We start from the raw sequence: 19,237 nt of genomic DNA, 5'->3' as shown, positions 1-19,237 counted from the left end.
TCATCGGCAAACGTGAAATGCTGCACACGGGACAAATATTGAACAATAAATGTAAAAAAATAGAGTCACAATAACCTAAAACAAACTAATTTCTCAATTGGTTATGGCTCGCATGATTATTGATGGGATACACATACAAGACAAAGTAGAATGGAACTTGGTTGCGTTGATATATACTTGCTGCCCTTATCCACGATGGTTGTAAGAATTTTAGATTTCAGAGATGCTTTAGGGCCAGCCTTGGTGACACCAGATCTCATGTAAGATACTATTATAGCTTGGATACACTGTAACCTAGTGCACTGTTTGTAGTGGTAAATTAGTGAGAAATATTGTTCAACTAAGAGTTAATGTATTTCTTCAACCAACAATGATGCTGGTCCTGCTGGTACCATAAATGACTTGGTCAATGCAAATAAACTTGGTTTGTGCCATTACAAAGAATGACTTTTTATTTTTATTTCTAAGTCCACTATTTAGTTTTCATTTTATTGTCTCATCGATTGATTTGCAAATCTGCATGTCTTCATTGCAAAAACAACTGCAATTAGGGCAGCTATGACATTATACATAAATCAGTAAGATAATTTCATTAAAATAATTTTATATGAGCAATACTTCAGTTACCCCTCACCAATTCATTACATTAAATACCAACAACATAACATTATGATGTAATAAATACAATCTAAACAGAGGATAAATGTAGGATTGAAAGTGGACCTACGTATTTGCATCAGAATTGAACCTAATTAAGGTGGTAATTCAATAGTTACTTTTTGATGGTTTATTGTATTCATATAATTTTGCATATCAGAGAAAGGGCTGCTTCATAAGACAGAATTTTTGAGGAAAGGCACAGAGCACAGAATCACCTGCAATAGGAAACATCTGGAAAGTCACAACACAAAAGATAATTGGGCAACAAATAATGTTTAAAAAGGAACTGCAGATGCTGGAAAACCGAAGGGAGACAAAAATGCTGGAGAAACTAGGTTGGGCAAGGCATCATCTATGGAGCGAAGGAACTAGGCAACGTTTCGGGTGGATATCCTTCTTCAGACTGATGCGAGGGTGGGGGGGGGGGGGGGGGGGGGGCGGAAAGAAGAAAGGAAGAGGTGTAGATAGTAGACCGAGGGAGAGCTGAGAAGGGGAGGAGAAAGTAGGGACTACCTGAAATTAGAGAAGTCAATGTTCATACCGCTGGGGTGCAAACTGCCCAAGCGAAATATGAGGTGCTGCTCCTCCAATTTATGGTGGTCCTCACTCTGGCCATGGAGGAGGCCCAGGACAGAAAGGTCAGATTCGGAATGGGAGGGAGAGTTGAAGTGCTGAGCCACCGGGAGATCAGGTTGGTTATTGCGAACCAAGCAGAGGTGTTGGGCAAAGCGATCGACAAGACTAGGCTTGGTCTCACCGATGTAGAGCAGCAGACATCTAGGGCAGCAGATGCAATAGATGAGGTTGGAGGAGGTGCAGGACGACAAATAAAGTCTTTCTGTTTTAAATTACATTATAAAAATCCAAGGACATCCACTGAGAGAGAACTGCTGCCAATACCCATGAAGCTTTGCAGGATGCAGCACTATGAGCAGCATATTATTTGTTATAAAGGCAGAGAGTGTTAGCAGTAATTAATGGACCTTTTGGTTCACCATTGTAACCATTTACCATTAAAGCAAGAGTATAATGACTGTACCAAGTAGCCATGATGCTCACAATAACTTCAAAATCACGTTACATCTTACTCATTCATTTCTACTATCAGTAAATTTGTTCATTTATTTTTTCTTTCTCTCTTTAATGCTGTTCATCTTTTTGGGTGTTCACATCATTGGACTTCCTAATATTTACAGTCAATATTGTAACTGCTCTCAAAGCTACAGAGATCCGATTAGCACTATCAGAAATGTTTTGTTTACAGATAGTTTCGAAATACAGTATGGAAACAGGATCTACCCCCATCTCTCTACCCCCAATGCAGGTTATCACAAAGGTCAAACATTCATTTACACACACGGAAATCCCATTCTTCACGACGGTAGACCCTCGTGCATGAACACACAAAAACCTTGCAACTATATTCAGGCTGAAGCATCAAGTAAATGATCCACTTCTTGGCAGCACAGTGCTGCAGCTGTTAAATCCGCTGCCTCACTGCTCCAACGACCTGGGCTCAATCCAGAATTCCCCCATCGTCTGTGCAAAGCCCGCACATACTCCATGATCGCATGGGACCCTACTGGAGCTCCAGTTCCCTCAGTTTCCAAAGACATGCTGGTGGGCAGGTTAATCGGGAACTGCAAATTGTCCTAGCATGTAAATGAGTGGAAAAATCCCAGGGGAGGATAGAAAAGGGAATACTGCAAATTGGTAGAAATATAAAATAGTGTAATAATGCAAATTCCTCTTCCAATGGTGCCAAAATGGCCAATATAGACTTACTAGAGCAAAGGACACGTTTCTGTGCTGTATGACTCCATGGCACCTTGGTCTCCTCCAAAGGCCTCCCATTACAGTGGCCAGTCCTCGCCCACTTTGATTCATTGAATGTCATATCAAGCAGCAGTTGAGAGCATTGGTTGGAGCAGAGTCCATGCAATCTGACAACAACCCAACTATAGTTTTGAAAAACCATGCTGAATTGTTTGTATAGGTTCTTCATTTCAATAAAGGTGGAACAATATAGTGTGACACAAGAACAAATATACATCACTTCATACGATTCGATAAATTTCACCCAGTTGAAAGTTACTGCCTTCAATAAATGGATATTCTGTTTTTAATTCTGTCATATTACTTGTGTAATGGCAAATTTTCTACTTTTCCCAGTGTCCTCTTTTCCAGTTGCCATTAATACACAGGTACTTCAAGTCAAGTCACTTTTATTTCTATAGCACATTTAAAAAACAACTCTGGTTGGCCAAAGTGCTATACATTGGTGGAGGTACTAACGTTATACAACAGTGGTTCATAGATTAAGTACATACATAAATACATACATATAGCCTTCACTCAGAGGATGTCAAGAAAGGCTTGAGAGTAAAGATGAATTTAAAGTCTCAACTTAAGTGTCGATGGAGGGGTCAGTTCTGATGGGAAGAGGGATGCTGTTCCACAGTCTAGGAGCTGCAACCGCAAAGGCGCGGTCGCCCCTGAACTTATGCCTAGACCGCAGGATGGTCAGTAACCCCAAGTCGGCCGATCTGATGGACTTGGAGGTGGTGTGGTGGGTAAGCAGACTTGATGTAGGAGGGGGCAAGCCCGTTAAGGGCTTTGTAAACATAAAGGATCTTGAAATTTATTCGGAATCGCACACGGAGAGGCCAGAATCGGACAGTCGGAGTGATCTTACGCAGACCCAATAAAACCGATCTTCCAGTTATATCCAGTTTAGTTGGTTGTTTATTGAGGTAGTTGTACAAACAAAGAGATGAACGTAGCAGGCTTTGTTCCTGGTCTGGTGAGAACTGTATGTGCTCCCTATGTACCTGCCCCTTTCTGTCCCCCTATGCCCTCACATAGACCACCCTGGGCATCTAATGACCGCCTCAAGTGTCCAAAATAATACTGCAAAAATATCTAAGCAAAATATATGCCACCAATAAACATAAATGGCTCCTACAACTTGCTTATACATGGAGCAAACAAAGGAATATATAGACACTACAATTGCTGATTTGTGTCATTTATTATGGATCCAGAAAAATGGATGCACCATAGTTTATCTTGATTCCATTTCAGTTATTTATGAACTGATCCAAAAATTTCAAGCCTTTACGAACACATACATTTCCTCAAGAACCTGTCAGTGAATGTATAGGATTCGTACTGCCTGGATACTTAGTGTTTATACAAATTAACTTTCATTCTACATTAGTTTTCTCTTCATTTTTCTTTTTCCATGTCAAATTTATTACATTCAGACTTAAAATGAAATGACAATTCCTCTTCTAATAAAACAAATTTGTGTTTCTTCCTTTGGATTTGTCAATCAAGTGCCACGCCCACTGGCTTGGAACTATTCGAGAATGTTAAGAGTAATGAAAAAGATTTTTTATCTTGTTACTATAGTACGGTAATTGCAATTCCAAAGTACATATGCACGTGGAACACATCATGAAGTCAGAGTGACAAAGTCCCCAACAGCAGACAGGTCACGCAACCAATGATGCATAATCAGGAATCCTTCTACACGTTCTTCAATAGCATGAATTCAGAAATGAACTCTTCCTTCCAGTTGATCAGGAATCCATCACTCTATACTTTTGATCATGGAACAAAAATCCTATTCGCACCAATGTGTAGAGTCATGGAGTCATAGAGTGATAGAGTGGAAACAGGCCCTTCAGCCCAACTTGGTCACACCGGCCAACAATGTCCCAGCTACACTAGTCCCACGCTTGGTCCATATCCCTCCAAACCTAACCTATCCGTGTACCTGTCTAACTGTTTCTTAAACGATGGGATAGTCCCAACCTCAACTACCACCTGTGGCAACTTGTTCCATATACCCACCACCCTTTGCGTGAAAAAGTTACCCCTCAGATTCCTATTAAATCTTTTCCCCTTCACCTGGAACCAATGTCCTCTGGTCCTCTATTCCCCTACTCTGGGCAAGAGAGTCTGTGCATCTACCCAATTTATTCCTCTCATGATTTTATACACCCCTTATCCTCCTGCGCTCCAAGGAATAGAGACCCAGCCTACTCAACCTTTCCCTATAGCTCAGACCTACTAGTCCTGGCAACATCCTCCTAAATCTTCTCTGAACCCTTTCAAGCTTGACAATATCTTTCCTATAACATGGTGCCCAGAACTGAACACAATATTCTAGATGCAGTCTCACCAACATCTTATACAACTGCAACATGACCTCCTAACTTCTATACTCAATACTCTGACTGATGAAGGCCAAAGTGCCAAAAGCCTTTTTCACCACCTTATGCACCTACGACTCGACTTTCAAGGAACCATACACCTATACTCCTAGATCCCTCTGCTCTACAACACTACCCAGAGACCCACCATTTACTATGTAGGTCCTGCCCTTGTTCAACGTCCCAAAATGCAACCCCTCACACTTCTCTCAACCATCTCGCAATCCCTCACACATTCAATCAACCACTCCTTCGCCCATCTGGCCAATCGATCCAGATCCTGCTGCAATTTTTCACAACTATCTTCACTATCTGCAAAACCACTCACTTTTGTATTAGCAAACTTGCCAACCTTGCCCTGTATGTTCTCATCCACATCATTGATGTAGATGACAAACAGTAACGGGCCAAGCACCAAACCCCGAGGCACACCACTAGTCACAGGTACTGAAACTAAATAACATTCCCCATGTTCTGAGGAACATAGAATCCAGGAATCTAACCTCTATTATCCAGGATCCAATCAGATTGTCCATTTTTATTATGTGGGGACCAATCTTGGAGACACTGCAGTCACAGATTTCCCTCGATTGCGGGTCTGTTGTGCCTCCTGTTTCAGCAATTCCTCTCCCGTATTATGCACTTCACCCCAAACTGCAGTACAGAGTAGTATCCTGCTCTATAAAATATGTTTTCACAATTTAACTCCATTAGATTTGTTTAATTCTATGCACTTAACCCTATGCCAAAAAATTGTGCAATGGGTTCACTCCAGTATTGCTTAACTGAGTTTTATCAATGACATTTTTCCGTGGAGATTAAGAGGCCAAAGAGCAACTTATGGAGGTCAACACATTTGTGTGGGGCATGGATAAAGGCATAGATAAGGTCACAGTCACAGTACGAAGAGTCTAAAACTAAGTTTAAGGCGTGAAGGGAAAGATTTAAAGGGGAACCCCGAGTGGCAACTTTGACAGATGGTGGTGTGTGGAACCAGCTGCCAAAGACTTATAAACAGGGGTAAAAAAGGGTTCAGATATGTGCAATATAGGCAAACATATAGCACAGGTAGAGTTGGGCCAGCATGGATGAGTTGGGCCAAAAAACCCATTTCCATGATGTATAGCTCCAAAAAGATCTGAAGGGTCTTGACCCAAAATGTTCTCCAGCACTTTGTAGCGTGTTTTGTAAACCAGCATTTCCAGTTCCTTGTGTCACCCCACCATTCACCAGAGATGCAGGTTTCCCTGAATATCGGACTTTATTATGATCATTGCTATACTGTATTTAAAAAAATCAAGACTAATTTGCGGCTATCAGATTTGGCTTAGTTTAAATTAAGAATGATCAAAGCAGTCAAGATAAAGAAACAATGCCCACAGAGATGTTATATTTGCCTGTTACCTGCTCCCTCCGAGGAAATATTATATAATAGAACCGCTCGGATAGTGACTTTTATACAAGCTAGGTAATTTGCAAAAGAAAAGCTTAAGGTTATGTTGGGAGTGCCTAATAAGAATCAGAATCAAGCTTTCATTGAATTTTTAAGAACGATATCTGTATATCACATCGATTCCAGAGATTTATGGGTACTACTTCAGCAAATATTAACAGCATCTTAACAGAATCTTAATAAGATTAGTTTTGAATCCTTATTTTGCTATATGGTTAAAAACATGCGACTGATTACTGGACTGATTGACTGAAGGACGTTTAAACTGAGTGAATAGTTGTTTAAGCTAATTAAGTAAGAAATTAGCTTTTTGTGAGCCTTTGCTTATTCCAGATAAATTGAAATGAGGTGATTCATCCTGCTATGCACCCTGATGCTACTACAGATGGAGGGAAATGAAGGAAAATTTTGACGATGTGTCCCGGGACAAACAAGCAGAATCTTTCACCTCTGCGAAAGAGATGTGGTACAGTGCAATGGCCAGGATGCCTTTGGATCCTGGAACGTCACCAAGATTGACTATTGCAATGGGATACTGCGTCAGCCCGATTGGCAGGTAGACTTAGATAACCGACACCTATGGGAATTACCCTGTTGGTTTCAGGAGTGCAAATTTGACTTTTTCTGCAGACGGTATTCTTTGGAAGACAACTCGGCAAAGGCACATTTGTATGATGGACTGTGCTATCAAGAAGCATTAGAGGTCTACCCTTGTTTACAGGAGAAAGAACAGGAGAAAAAACATGAGAAAAATGGGCATAGGAAGAAACAGACTCTAACATGTTTATACAAGCCCATAATGAACTATTTGGTAAAGGACAAATTGTGTGTTACCTTGCTATGAAATCAGTTAGTAGCCTATTTGCAGTGTCTACAGAGTGCGGGATGACTGAACGGTTAGTAAGGTGTCAAGGTGAGAAGTCAGTTCTGGTCGAAACTGTCACCAACTATTTGCCACTACCTCGTGATAATGGGCATTCTTACCCGGGTTGTGAAGACAAGACTTATTCGGTGTACTACCAGAAATGCCTCTGTTCTCTTTGCAGGATAGATATGCCTTATACTATCTGTTGGCCCGTGAGGGAGGGACGTGTGGTATTGTGAAAGACAGGTGTATGATGGGAATTTAGGACAGACTAGTAACATCACCAAACATCAAAATTACATTATTACCCTGCTCGATGGGATGAAGGAGGGTATTGAATGGGGAGACTGGGGATTTGGGGGATTTTATAATTGGATCATTAGTATGGCCATATATGTAGCAATAGTAGTTTTGTGTTTGTTCATGGGAATTGCTAGTGTTAAATGTATTATTGCTAGACTAATGACAGCCTTGGGTAATGTGGAAACTGGTGAGAAGATATTATCGCAACATCTAGAAGAAGATATTCCAATGTTGAACGATGAGGTAGTTGAAAGGATGGTAAATGCGCAGGTTGAGAAAGAATTGTTAGAAGACGAATGTATTAGAATGAATAAAATGGAGATAGACCAGTAGAATGGAACCCAGAATAGCTAGGGTATGAGGGCTAGGGTATGAAGCACAGCAGCGAAGTAGGGAACAGCATTGGTGTCAACAAGCCAGCCTGCTGACCTACGTGGTCCAGGTTTTGGGGGCTATAAAGCATCTCGAGGATAGGAATAAACTTGGATGACTAATAAGCCAATGCTGATGAATCTCTGCCCGTGTTATTATCCTATTAGTGGTCATGGAATGATCAGAGTGGGGAATGAGGAAATATTATATAATAGAACCGCTCGGATATTGACTTTTATATAAGCTAGCTAATTTGCAAAAGAAAAGCTTATGGTTTTCAGAAATATGTCTCCTAATGGAATAAAGTACAATGAAACATACACACAGGGAAAGATGAATCAAAGCATAGAAACCTGAACCTGCTTAGCTTAGTTTATTGCTTTGAGGCAATTATAACGCTGGACGAAATTGTATCTGATATAACTTTGTGTTGAAGAATGGATAGCTGAATGGGGGCCTCTTCTTAGGCCAGAGGACACCTGCTCTTTCTCTATGGCAGATTCTCGAGCTGTGAGGTTTATGCTGAGTTTGAGACAGAATTCAAGGCTGAGAGATAATAGACCCTGTAGTTAGCCTTGGCTATGTTAAATTATAATTAGATTGTGATAAGGAATAGGATGTGTGTGAAGGGGAGTAGTTGCTTGGAGAGGAAATAATTAGATTGATGGAGTTTATAGAAAGTCGAAGAAGCAGATGTAATTCTGATGTAATGGTCTGAGTTGTACCTTGAAAGAACCTTGTGTTCTGCCTTGTACATGGGATTGGAAATCCAGCTTCCAGATAGCAGGAAAGGGTCTACAAATTAGAATTGAGTTATATCCTTGCACCAAACACTTATTAATTAAGTTGACAGATTTACGACCCATGTATGCTTGGTTGGGAGATTGGGGGTTTTGAACTTAGAAACTAATTCAGCAAACTTATATAATTAATGTTTTAAATACATAGGTAATGATATTTTAAACTGCAAAATTGTAGTGAGACAATTTATGAATTGCATTGTCTTAGTAGGAATTTAAACATTAGACGTTTAGATTTATAGAAATATCTTTCTTCTTGGTATAGAAAGTGTGTACGACTTGTGTGATCATTGTATTACATATGTATCTTATATTTTGAGGAGTGGTCTTTGATAATTGAGCCTACTGGGGTTTTGCTGTGTTAAAATAAAATAAGCAAAGTTATACCACAGGCAAACAAAGGTTGTGAGGCCAGGGAAGGGGGATCATGTGACTGATGTTGTAAATCACCAGAAGGACTCAGATGATTGGTTACTAGCTTGTCATACCCTCTGTATCTGAAATGTCTAATACCTATATAAATGACATGAGTTCTATCAAAGTTACTCCTCTCTGGACCCGCCCCAGAGCATTAGCTCTGTGTTGGAAGGTTCAGAGACTAGTCTCAGCTGAATAAAGAATCAATTTCAACAGCTACAAGTGTTTGAGTCAAGTTGACTTTAGATTGACAAAATAACTCAGTTTAACACTGACCAGCTGACAGGCATTTCATAAACTAGATGTCAGACCAAGCTAATTCATTGGAGTTAGTTAAAGGAGAATTAGAAATATAAATCACATTGGAGTAGTATCACACATACAGTACCCAAGTTGCCACTAACATCTTCCCAATCATCAATACCATGTTCAAGCCTAAGCAGAAGCCAGTCTTCAAACATTAAGTTGGGAGGAGTCATTAAAAAAAACAAATCAGAGTTGCATTTCATCTATTTACCATGTAAAATGGCATAGGCAAAGAGTCAGGAACAAAAATTAGGAGAATACTGTCTGTGCAACCTCAGGTTACTTAAATGATAGGCATCATTTTACTTTATATATATATTTTTAAAAGGCAGACTGCTTTTAACCATTGTTCATTGCTCCCAAAAATGCACTGATTCATGAGGCAGAAAACATAACTACTTGTTTAAGGAGCTCGCTCTTTAAGTGGTAGTCATATTGCAGGAATTAAAAACTTAAGTCTCAAGGAATCATAACACTACACACTACCCAACAGCTAATTACCAATTAATATTTCACAACAGGAGCCAAAAGGATCTGAAGGGTCTTAACCCAAAATGTTCTACAACAGTCTGCAGATAGACAAACCAAGACAGTCACATGCTTAATTAATCACAAGCTTACTGATGCACTAATTAGACACTTAATGTTGCCTTCCATTCAACAACCCAAAATAAAAATCCACTTATGTTTACCACACAGGCTATCATTTAATCTATCACATGTCTGTCGGTCCTCTGGTCACACATTCAAAACTGATCCCAAGACTATTTTCATGCTTATGGACAAAATTGACGGGGGCATCTACAAAATAGAACCCATTTGTTACCCCGGGACAACCTGTACATTGACCTCTACCTCAACCACACCTTGCAGGTTAGAGCAATCCAAACTGATAACTGCCAAAAGGGCACTTCATCCCGACAAGGACTGTTGCTTTAATTTATAAAAGTACATTATTATTTTTTTGCTGTTTAGCAATAATGTTATATCATTAGAGGTTAAATATCATGCATTCAAAATATATTGTAAAGGTTATCTTCAGACTTCTTAGTCCAAAAAGGAACTGCAGATGCGGGAAAATCAAAAGTAGACAAAAATACTGGAGAAACTCGGTGGGTGAGGCAGCATCCATGGAGCGAAGGAAATAGGCAACGTTTCGGGTCGAGACCCTTCTTCAGTCTGAAACGTTGCCCATTTCCTTCACTCCATAGATGCTGCCTCACCCGCTGAGTTTCTCCAGCATTTTTGTCAGACTTCTTAGTTGATTAGTTTTGTAATTCACCAAGATATCCCACATCCTCTTTACATCTGTGTGGTATAAACTGCCCTCATTGTCAACTTTATCTTTTCTATCAACATTGGCACATTGGCAGTGATTGGATGTCTCTTCATATCACCCATCCAAGATCATATCAGTAAAGGAAAATAATTAGTTCATACACTCCCACGTGTATTTTTCCCCACTTACTCCAGGTTTTCTGTTCATTGCTTTTAATATGGCAAATCTATTAAGTACTTCACCTGGCAGCAGTAAAAGCAGAATGGAAAAAGGATAAGTAGTGATATTTTCTGTTAATAGAAATAGATGGTTGACAAGACTTAAAGTTAACATTTCGTAGTATTTAATTTAACATAAAATGGGAAAAATCATGCAGTCGACTGCTTTTTCAAGCCTATAATTTTAACATAACATTCACCTATGATAGGACAGGTATTGATATTATAGAAATATTTGACTATTCTTTTCCCTCAGACTTTTGATTGAATTTTATATCATGCAAGGTCATAGAGCTTTACAGCATGGAAATAATCCCTTCAGTCCAACTTGACCATGCAAACAAAGATGTCCCATCTAAATTCGCCTATATCCCTTCAAGTCATTCCTATCCATGTATTTTAAATTTTATAAACAGGAACTGCAGATGCTAGCTTATACCAAAGACAGACACAAATTGGAGTAAATTAGCAGGTCAGGCAACTTTGCTGGAAAAAATGATTAGGTGATGTTTTGGGTTGGGACTCTTCTTGAGCCAGATTGTAGTGTTGGAGCTGGGGGAGGGGGTGGAGAGTGGAAGGAAGAAAACCTGGGCGCGAGAGAAAAATCAGGGCCAGCACAGATGACCACAGACAAGGAGGTTCCCCAATAGGCCAATTCTAGTCCAACTAAGTCAGTTAACCAGTTCCACAGTTTGCAACAATGTGTCCCTCTTGGGATCACACCCAGCTGATGGGGTAGTCGCTAGTTGACAATTAGCCCATCAGCTAACCTCCTTGCCTGAAGTCATCTGTTGTCGTCCCAATTTGTCATGGTTCTTCTGCCCCCTCCCCATTAGTCTTTTAGTTTCTCCTCCTCCCCCCCCCCCCCCCCTATTAGTTTTCAGTTTCTCCTCCCCCTCCCCCTCACAAGGGTCTAAGTCTGAAGGGTCCCAACCAGAAGCGTTACCTATCCACTTTCCCCAGAGATGCAGCCTGACCCACTGAGTTACTCCGGCGTTTTGTATCCATCTTCTAAAATCTTGTGGTTATTGTGACTGCAACAACTATTTCCTCTGGCGACCCGTTCCATATACCCATCACCCTCTGTGAAAGTTCCCCCTCAGTTTCCTATTCAGTCTTTCCCCTCACACCTTAAACCCACACCCTCAAGTTGTTGATTTCCCCACTCTAGGAAAAAGATCCATTCATCCCATCTACTCCCCTTAAGATGCTACACATCTCTATTAAAATCACCTGTTAGTCTCCTCCCCTCCAAGGAGTAAAGCTGCAGCCTGCCCAGCCTCTTCCTACAACTCAATCCTCAGTCTGAAGAAGGGTCTCGATCCAAAATCGTCACCCATTCCATTTCTCCAGAGATGCTGCCTGTCCCACTGAGATACTCCAGCATTTTGTGTATCTTTGGTTTAAAACAGCATCTGCAGTTCCTTCTTACACAATCCCCTTAAATGCTGGCAAATCTTTTTTGCACCCTTTCTAACTTCACTGCATCTTTCCTATAGCAGGGTGACCAAAATCAAACAATACTCCAAGTATGGATTTACTAACATCTCATACAACTGCAACAAAACATCGCAACTTCTATACTCAATTCCCTGTGTGATGAAGGTCAGCATGCCAAAAGCCTTCTTCACCATCTGACACCACTTTCAGGGAACTATTTAGAGTTGATAAATGTCAGCGGCATAATTATTTTGTAAGAAACACCCACTAAATCAAATACAGAAGTGACCGATGAACAACAAAAGACTTTGTACAATGTATTTCGTGTTCCGCATCTCTGCATACAGATGGCAAGTTAACAAGAGGTGGGTCCTTACGTGATTTTTGAAGGAAAGATTTATTTATGACGAGGATAGTTGAGATAAACATTTCCCAAATATGACTCAAATAGTTGCGCACACACACACACACACACACGTTAGATGAGAGAGAATTTGTAGATTAGAGGAGAAAGGACAAAGGTTATGCTTTTGTTTGAGAATGAGGGACCTGATGACAAAGTCCATTACTACTCTGACTATTATTACAACAGAGGCAACCACCATCAGATATCATCTGCAGTGACTTATTTGCAGCTTTAGTTTTAATTGTCTGTGGCAACTGCACCATACAGATTTTAACTGTATCACACCAAACACAACATTCTATTTCCTTGCTACAATAAAAAAGATATTTTGCATAAGGTTGGTGATAAAAAGTACCATATTTACCACTGCAATTAAATTTGCTGCTTCAAAACAAATAGTTCCATTTTCATTCAAGTACTCCACATATTTTGGCAAACCTAAGCTTCAGACTCAAATTGACCATTGTTAAATTATCCTAACTTTACCCTTGAGCAATATTGACATTGAAGTTTTAATTATGCAAAATGCAATACATCTTCAGATCAAAGTCTGTGAAAAGAAAGTCAACAGTTCCATTTCAAGCAGAACTCGTGCCACCATCAATGTGTTAAAATTTGGATAACACACCCTCTGTGCCAGGATTTCAAATCAGTCTGGTATATCATATGATCCAGATGTTGTTCAATATTCCAAAAGAACATTCCACAATGTTGTACTACAGTAACGAATAAAGTTAAAAAATAAGGCATTACATTTATCTGCTCCATTTTAGTTAGTTCTTAAACCAATATTTTACTGTTTTGCACAGTTTCATATCAGACAAAAAATAAATAAGGCAGGCTGAGAAACTGTGGTAAGCACAACTTCAAATCCAATCGAGTGGACCCAGTCATATTAAAAAGCATCAATTCTTTAAAACCCGAATTTAAATAGCTAACGCATGTACAAGTCTCATTCTGCTCATATGTATTCTTTTATACTACTTTACAAGGTTTTAAGTTGAGGATAGGGGTATTGAGCCTTTTTTGTTTTTAAAGCAGAAATTATGCTGCTTGGAAATGTAAAAGAAAAGCTTTGTCAGCTATGAATTACATTCAAGCACAAACTGAAGCAAATCGCTTCAAGCAGAATTTAAATAACAGATATCCGTTTTTTCGCACACCATCCGCGAAGGAATTTACACACATAATACGTTATGTCTTCAGAATACGTGTACACCGAATATGTCCTCAGAATATGAGTGATGCTCTTTCCAAAGCGTGAAAAAAAAGTATGTGAAAATCCTCGATCACTTGTTTGTTTCTTCCTTCCCCAAATTGAGTGCAACAAATATTTATTTGCCCTTTGGAAAAAAAGTTGTAAATGTAAAAAAATGTTTTAAACAAGCGAACTATTGTACAGTATAAATCACAACTTTGCTAAAATTGAACTTGTGCTACAAATAGCAAAAATAAAATATTTAACGACGAATCATATTTTTCACTTATGGGGAAACTAAAAATAGCCTTTAGTCCTTTGGATACAATGAGCCATGTAGCTGTAAATCGAACAACACAATAGCAATGATGCCAATATTAAATACACAGATGACCAATATAAAATCACTCCGGAAACCGCGACCACTTCAGAACGATTTCCATGAATTCTGTTGGAAGTAGGAGAAAACACAAGCATACCAATGAAGGAAAGGAGTCGATCATTGCACACAAAAACACTTTGGGATGAAAACTTACTTGCTTCGGGTTTTTTTTTTTCCTCTTGTCGTTGGCGTGTGGAAGGTGGAGTTAGTGTGTGTTTGAGAGTACAGCAGTCATGTCATGCTCTGCTCTGCCCTGCTCTTGAATCAGTCTCCAGTGCTATTACCGCAGGACGCTACATTGCACAATGCACCCACTTTATCCCAGCTTTAACCATGACGTAATTTCTTTCAGACCGGAAACGGGTGCTTGGAATTCAGCCGTGGCGCCCGTCGGGATTTGCAGTCATTATCCCGCACGCGCACTGTCTACCTGTTCTAACAAGCCCTTTGTCTTCCAAGAGTTCTGAGGGCTTTTGGAAGTGGGGGAGGCATTACTCGACTTACTTGTTCTGACTAGCAAAAGTCGTGCGTGGAATCACTGACTTTTTCTTCAGGTTTTATTTCCTGAAATAATTAAATTTTGCAGGGGATGCACGTCCCCATCTGCAATCACAGAATGCAGAAACAAGGAACTGCAAATGCACAACAAACGACAAAAATGCACAACGTGATGGAGTAACTCAGCAGGCCAGGCAGCATTTCTGGGGAACAATGCTGGTTCAGAACCCTTATTTAAACTTACATACACAGAATGGCCCTTCATATTATCTAAATTATGAAGCCCAGACAGTAGGTGTGAATAGGAGTGTCACCTGCAATGGATATCAAAGCTAACAAATTAACTCTACCTTATGCCTGCTTGGGAATAAGACAGTTTAGTCAGGTAAGGGAGTCCTGATAGCACTTTTCTTAAAATACCAGAAATACTCAGCTTGTATTGCTAATTATAGAAATATCACCATAAAATGTAAAATTCTGCAGATGCTACAAATCCGAGGTAAAAATTGAAATGCTGGAAATAGAATGTTTCCAAAATAGATGGTGAGTGACTAAGAATAGTTTAAATGTGATATTTTGCAGGGTCATGTTTCGTAAAGGCTTCAAAACTTTAAGTGCATACAATCATCACCCCTCTGCTCAGAAACCAATGATCTGATGGGTTGCAGTGAGGCCTCTACGAAGCATGACACTGCAAACCTCCACGTGTAATCCAAGCACATCAAGCCTACATGCAGGAAAACAATTCCAGTGGTTTGGTTCTTTGAATATTATAATAATTAATTCAGAGCAATGTTGAGTAGACATTAGAACGTTAACTGGCGCACAGATTACCTGAGGTTCTCAGAACCTAACCATAAAGGCTAGGCAGAAAGCATACACTGTAGGTAAAAAATGCTAGGACAGCGAGCAGCATCTAGACAGGAATAGCGACTTATCGGGCCGAATCTGTACTTGGACTCCTTTGGACAAATACTGTAGCTTTGTTGCGGCTTTTTGCCTAATCCCATGAAAGGATTGTTTATGGATCTTGTTTTTGAACATTGTGCAAACTTTGTGGAGAAATTTCTGCAAAAAATGAATATAATTTTCCGTTTCCAAATATGCTGCCTGCATTGCTAATTATTAAACGTTTTTGATATTGTATTGATGGTGGTCGATATTTGTAGGATACTGTAATGTTCAGTTGAAAATGAACAAATAAGTCCAGTTGTGGTTGAGTTTTTGGCAATTATTTAGCCATACCTGTCACGGTGATGATTATGATCAAATTCATTGCTTTGGGAACCTGCAGGACTCTGCTGAAGATCAGGTAGGATCTTTCATTCATCCATGTGTAGATGACAAGGAATATTTTGTTTAGCAAGATGGTCAAATATGTCTACATTAAAGTTTAATAAGCAAACTCCAGCACCTGTTTCATTTATGTGGCCATTGAGTTTTTTGGCTTCCAATTAATATAAAATGGTTAACAGTAGGAACCACAATGAAATATTGAAGATAGACACAAAATGCTGGAGTAACTTAGCAGGACAGGCAGCAACTCTGGAGAGAAGGAATGGGTGACCTTTCGAGTCGAGACCCTTCTTCAGTCATTTTGTCTGGTCCACCGGTCTCCTCAAATTATGTCTACTTTGAAGAAGTTCTCCTCCTCTCTCCGACGAGAGTTCTGCAGCAGTCTGAAGAAGGGTCTCGACCTGAAACGTCACCCAATCCTTCTCTCCAGAGATGCTGCCTGTCCCGCTGAGTTACTCCTGCATTTTGTGTCTACATTCAGTTTAAACCAGAAACTGCCGTTCCTTCATACACATGAAATATTGAATGTTAGTTAATAAGTAATGCAATCAAAGCAAAATGAATTGAAAAAATATTTTAATTTCTTTTTACCACTGTGAAATGACTTTTACAGGCTTGGAAAATAATTTGTCCTTAAATCTCTCAGCTCAGGTAGCTGGCAGTTATGAGAGGAAAAGATGGAGAAAGCATGTGTGGGCTGAGGGGCTGGAGGGTTTTAGACAGATAGGATGGCCACAAAGGATTTTAAACATAAATATTGGAAAAAGATGACAAATCAGGCAATATCTATGGAGAGAGGGAGAGACACAGATTTATTTATTTTTTTCAAATTGATAAGGCTTTTTCAGAACTGAATTAGAATGGTTATGCATGGAAAGGATGAAGTAGTTGCAGTAAAATGCCAGTAATCCAGCACCCTCGGGATTTTGGTAATGCTGGACTGGCAGATTTTCCACCCCATCGAATGTTACTCCTAATTATAAACCAACTCATTTTTAATTTACTTTTTATTGACGTTATTAAGTAGTATAATAAAATGATCAGCAAACCAGGTGAGTTTAAATTCATTAATGGTGATGGTGTAGCGGCACCTGCTAGCACACGCAGAGATCGAACCCGGCATTCGGAAGCCGCAGTCACGTGACTTGGGAGGGGCTGCTTGTTTCACGCGGTTTTTCACTTGCGAGCGTTAGTTCAGCGCTGACCACCGCAGAACCTGCATACTGGCAACCGAACTTGTGAATAAAGCTTTGTTGAAAACTCCAGTAGTCGTTTCTCAGACCACTAAATTGGTGACCCCGACCTGTCTAGCCGTCGTTAGACAAGAAGAATTATGCAGGAAGAGAGTGTTCCTGCAGAATCGGCCAGCACGAGGCAGGGCGCACTGGCCTTCAAACTGCCAGCCTTTTGGCCTGATCAACCGCAGGTGTGGTTCGCCCATGTTTAGGCACAGTTCCACCTACATCGCATCGACACGGACGACACCATGTATTTCCATGTGGTGGGCGCATTGCCACAGAACTGTGCCTCGAGGCTGTTGCCCTACATCAGAGATTCTCCATCCAGCGGCAAGTATGAAAGGTTGAAGGCCCTGTTATTCCACGCTTACGGCCTTACCCGCAGAGACAGGGCAGCATGGCTGCTGCACATGGACTGTATCGACAACCGGCGGCCATCAACCATCATGGCAAAGATGTTGGCCCAGATGGACAGGCACCGCCCTTGCTTGCTTTTCGAACAGGCGTTCTTAGAGCAGATGCCCAACGAAGTCCAGCTAATGTTCGCCGGAGCTGATTTCAGCGACCCGCAACGGCTCACGGAGATAGCTGACGAACTGTAGGCGCACAGGCGGTGGGACGTTTTCACTTTCGCCCGCCCCCTGGTCACACAACGGGTGCAGCCGAGCCGACTTTGAGGAGAAGAACAGGAAGCCCAGCGCCGCGGCCAGTGGTCTACAGCCAAGAAGAGGAATCGCCACGGCCAGTGGTCTACAGTCAACGCAGATGGTGCTACTACCACCAACTATATGGACTCGAAGCTCGAAGGTGTCGGAGCCCCTGTTCGTTTCTGGGAAACGTCCTGGCCGATCGTCCATAGAGGCGAACACGATCGGCCCCAATGAACGCCTCTACGTCCGCGATCGCCATTCCGGCCACCGTTTCCTGGTGGACTCCGGTGCCCATGCCAGTATCCTGCCCCCAAGTGCTCGTGACATTTGTGCTGGTAAGGTAGGACCCGTCCTCTCGGCCGTTAACGGGAGCGATATTCACGCCTACGGTACGCGGACCGCGAATCTAGATTTCGACTCCCGCCAGTACAGGTGGAAGTTTATCGTTGCTGACGTCGCCCAACCGATCCTGGGGGCTGATTTCTTATGCGCGTTCTCCCTGTTAGTCGATGTGCGAGGTGGACGCATGGTCCCCATGTTGGGCCTATTCCCTGCCAAGCCGCGCAACCCGTCAACGCCCCTACAGCAACTCGACGAGGTAGCTGATATCCAGCAACCTTTCGCAGCCCTGCTCACCAACTTCCCAGGGTTGCTCACGCCCCGATTCGACGGGGCCATGCCCCGTCATGGCGTGGCCCACCAAATTCCCACCGAGGGACCACCGGTACTCGCCCGCGCGCGCCGTCTCCCGCCCGATAAACTGCGCATCGCACGAGACGAGTTCCAACTTATGGAGGACCTAGGTATCGTCCAGCGGTCGGATTGCCCCTGGGCTTCCCCGTTACACATGGTGCCCAAAGCGGTCGGTGGTTGGAGACTTTGCGGTGATTATAGGCGTTTGTACGCAGTAACCACAGCTGATTGGTTCCCAGTCCTGAACATCCAGGATTTCTCGGCCCATCTGGAGGGTGCAACTATCTTCTCGAAGGTCGACCTTATCAGCGGGTATAATCAAATCCCGGTCCACCCTGACGACGTCCCTAAAATGGCCACCATCACCCCTTTCGGCCTTTTCGAATGGTTCAGAATGTCTTTTGGCTTGAAGAACGGTGCTCAGGCGTTCCAAAGGCTAATGGATCAGATCGGCCGGGGTTTGCCGTCCATTTTCATCTACCTGGACGACATCCTGGTAGCCAGCAGCTCACAGGCGGAGCATGTCAAGCACCTCCACCTACT

General features: G+C 41.5%; 1 protein-coding gene across 1 annotated transcript in view; it reads right to left on the bottom strand.

The window, feature by feature from the left end:
• The window catches only part of rab30 (RAB30, member RAS oncogene family), a 54,183-nt gene extending 39,526 nt beyond the window's left edge, over positions 1–14,657 (bottom strand). The window contains exon 1 of the mRNA XM_033022532.1: positions 14,474–14,657. The gene's annotated coding sequence lies outside the window, so the exon portion shown is untranslated. The remainder of the gene's footprint in view (positions 1–14,473) is intronic.
• Positions 14,658–19,237: the final 4,580 nt, after the last annotated feature.

This window comes from Amblyraja radiata, chromosome 6 (assembly GCF_010909765.2).
Source record: "Amblyraja radiata isolate CabotCenter1 chromosome 6, sAmbRad1.1.pri, whole genome shotgun sequence".
Taxonomy (NCBI): domain Eukaryota; kingdom Metazoa; phylum Chordata; class Chondrichthyes; order Rajiformes; family Rajidae; genus Amblyraja; species Amblyraja radiata.
Note: the sequence above shows the minus strand (reverse complement) of the source record. Positions and strands in the feature narration are given on the sequence as shown.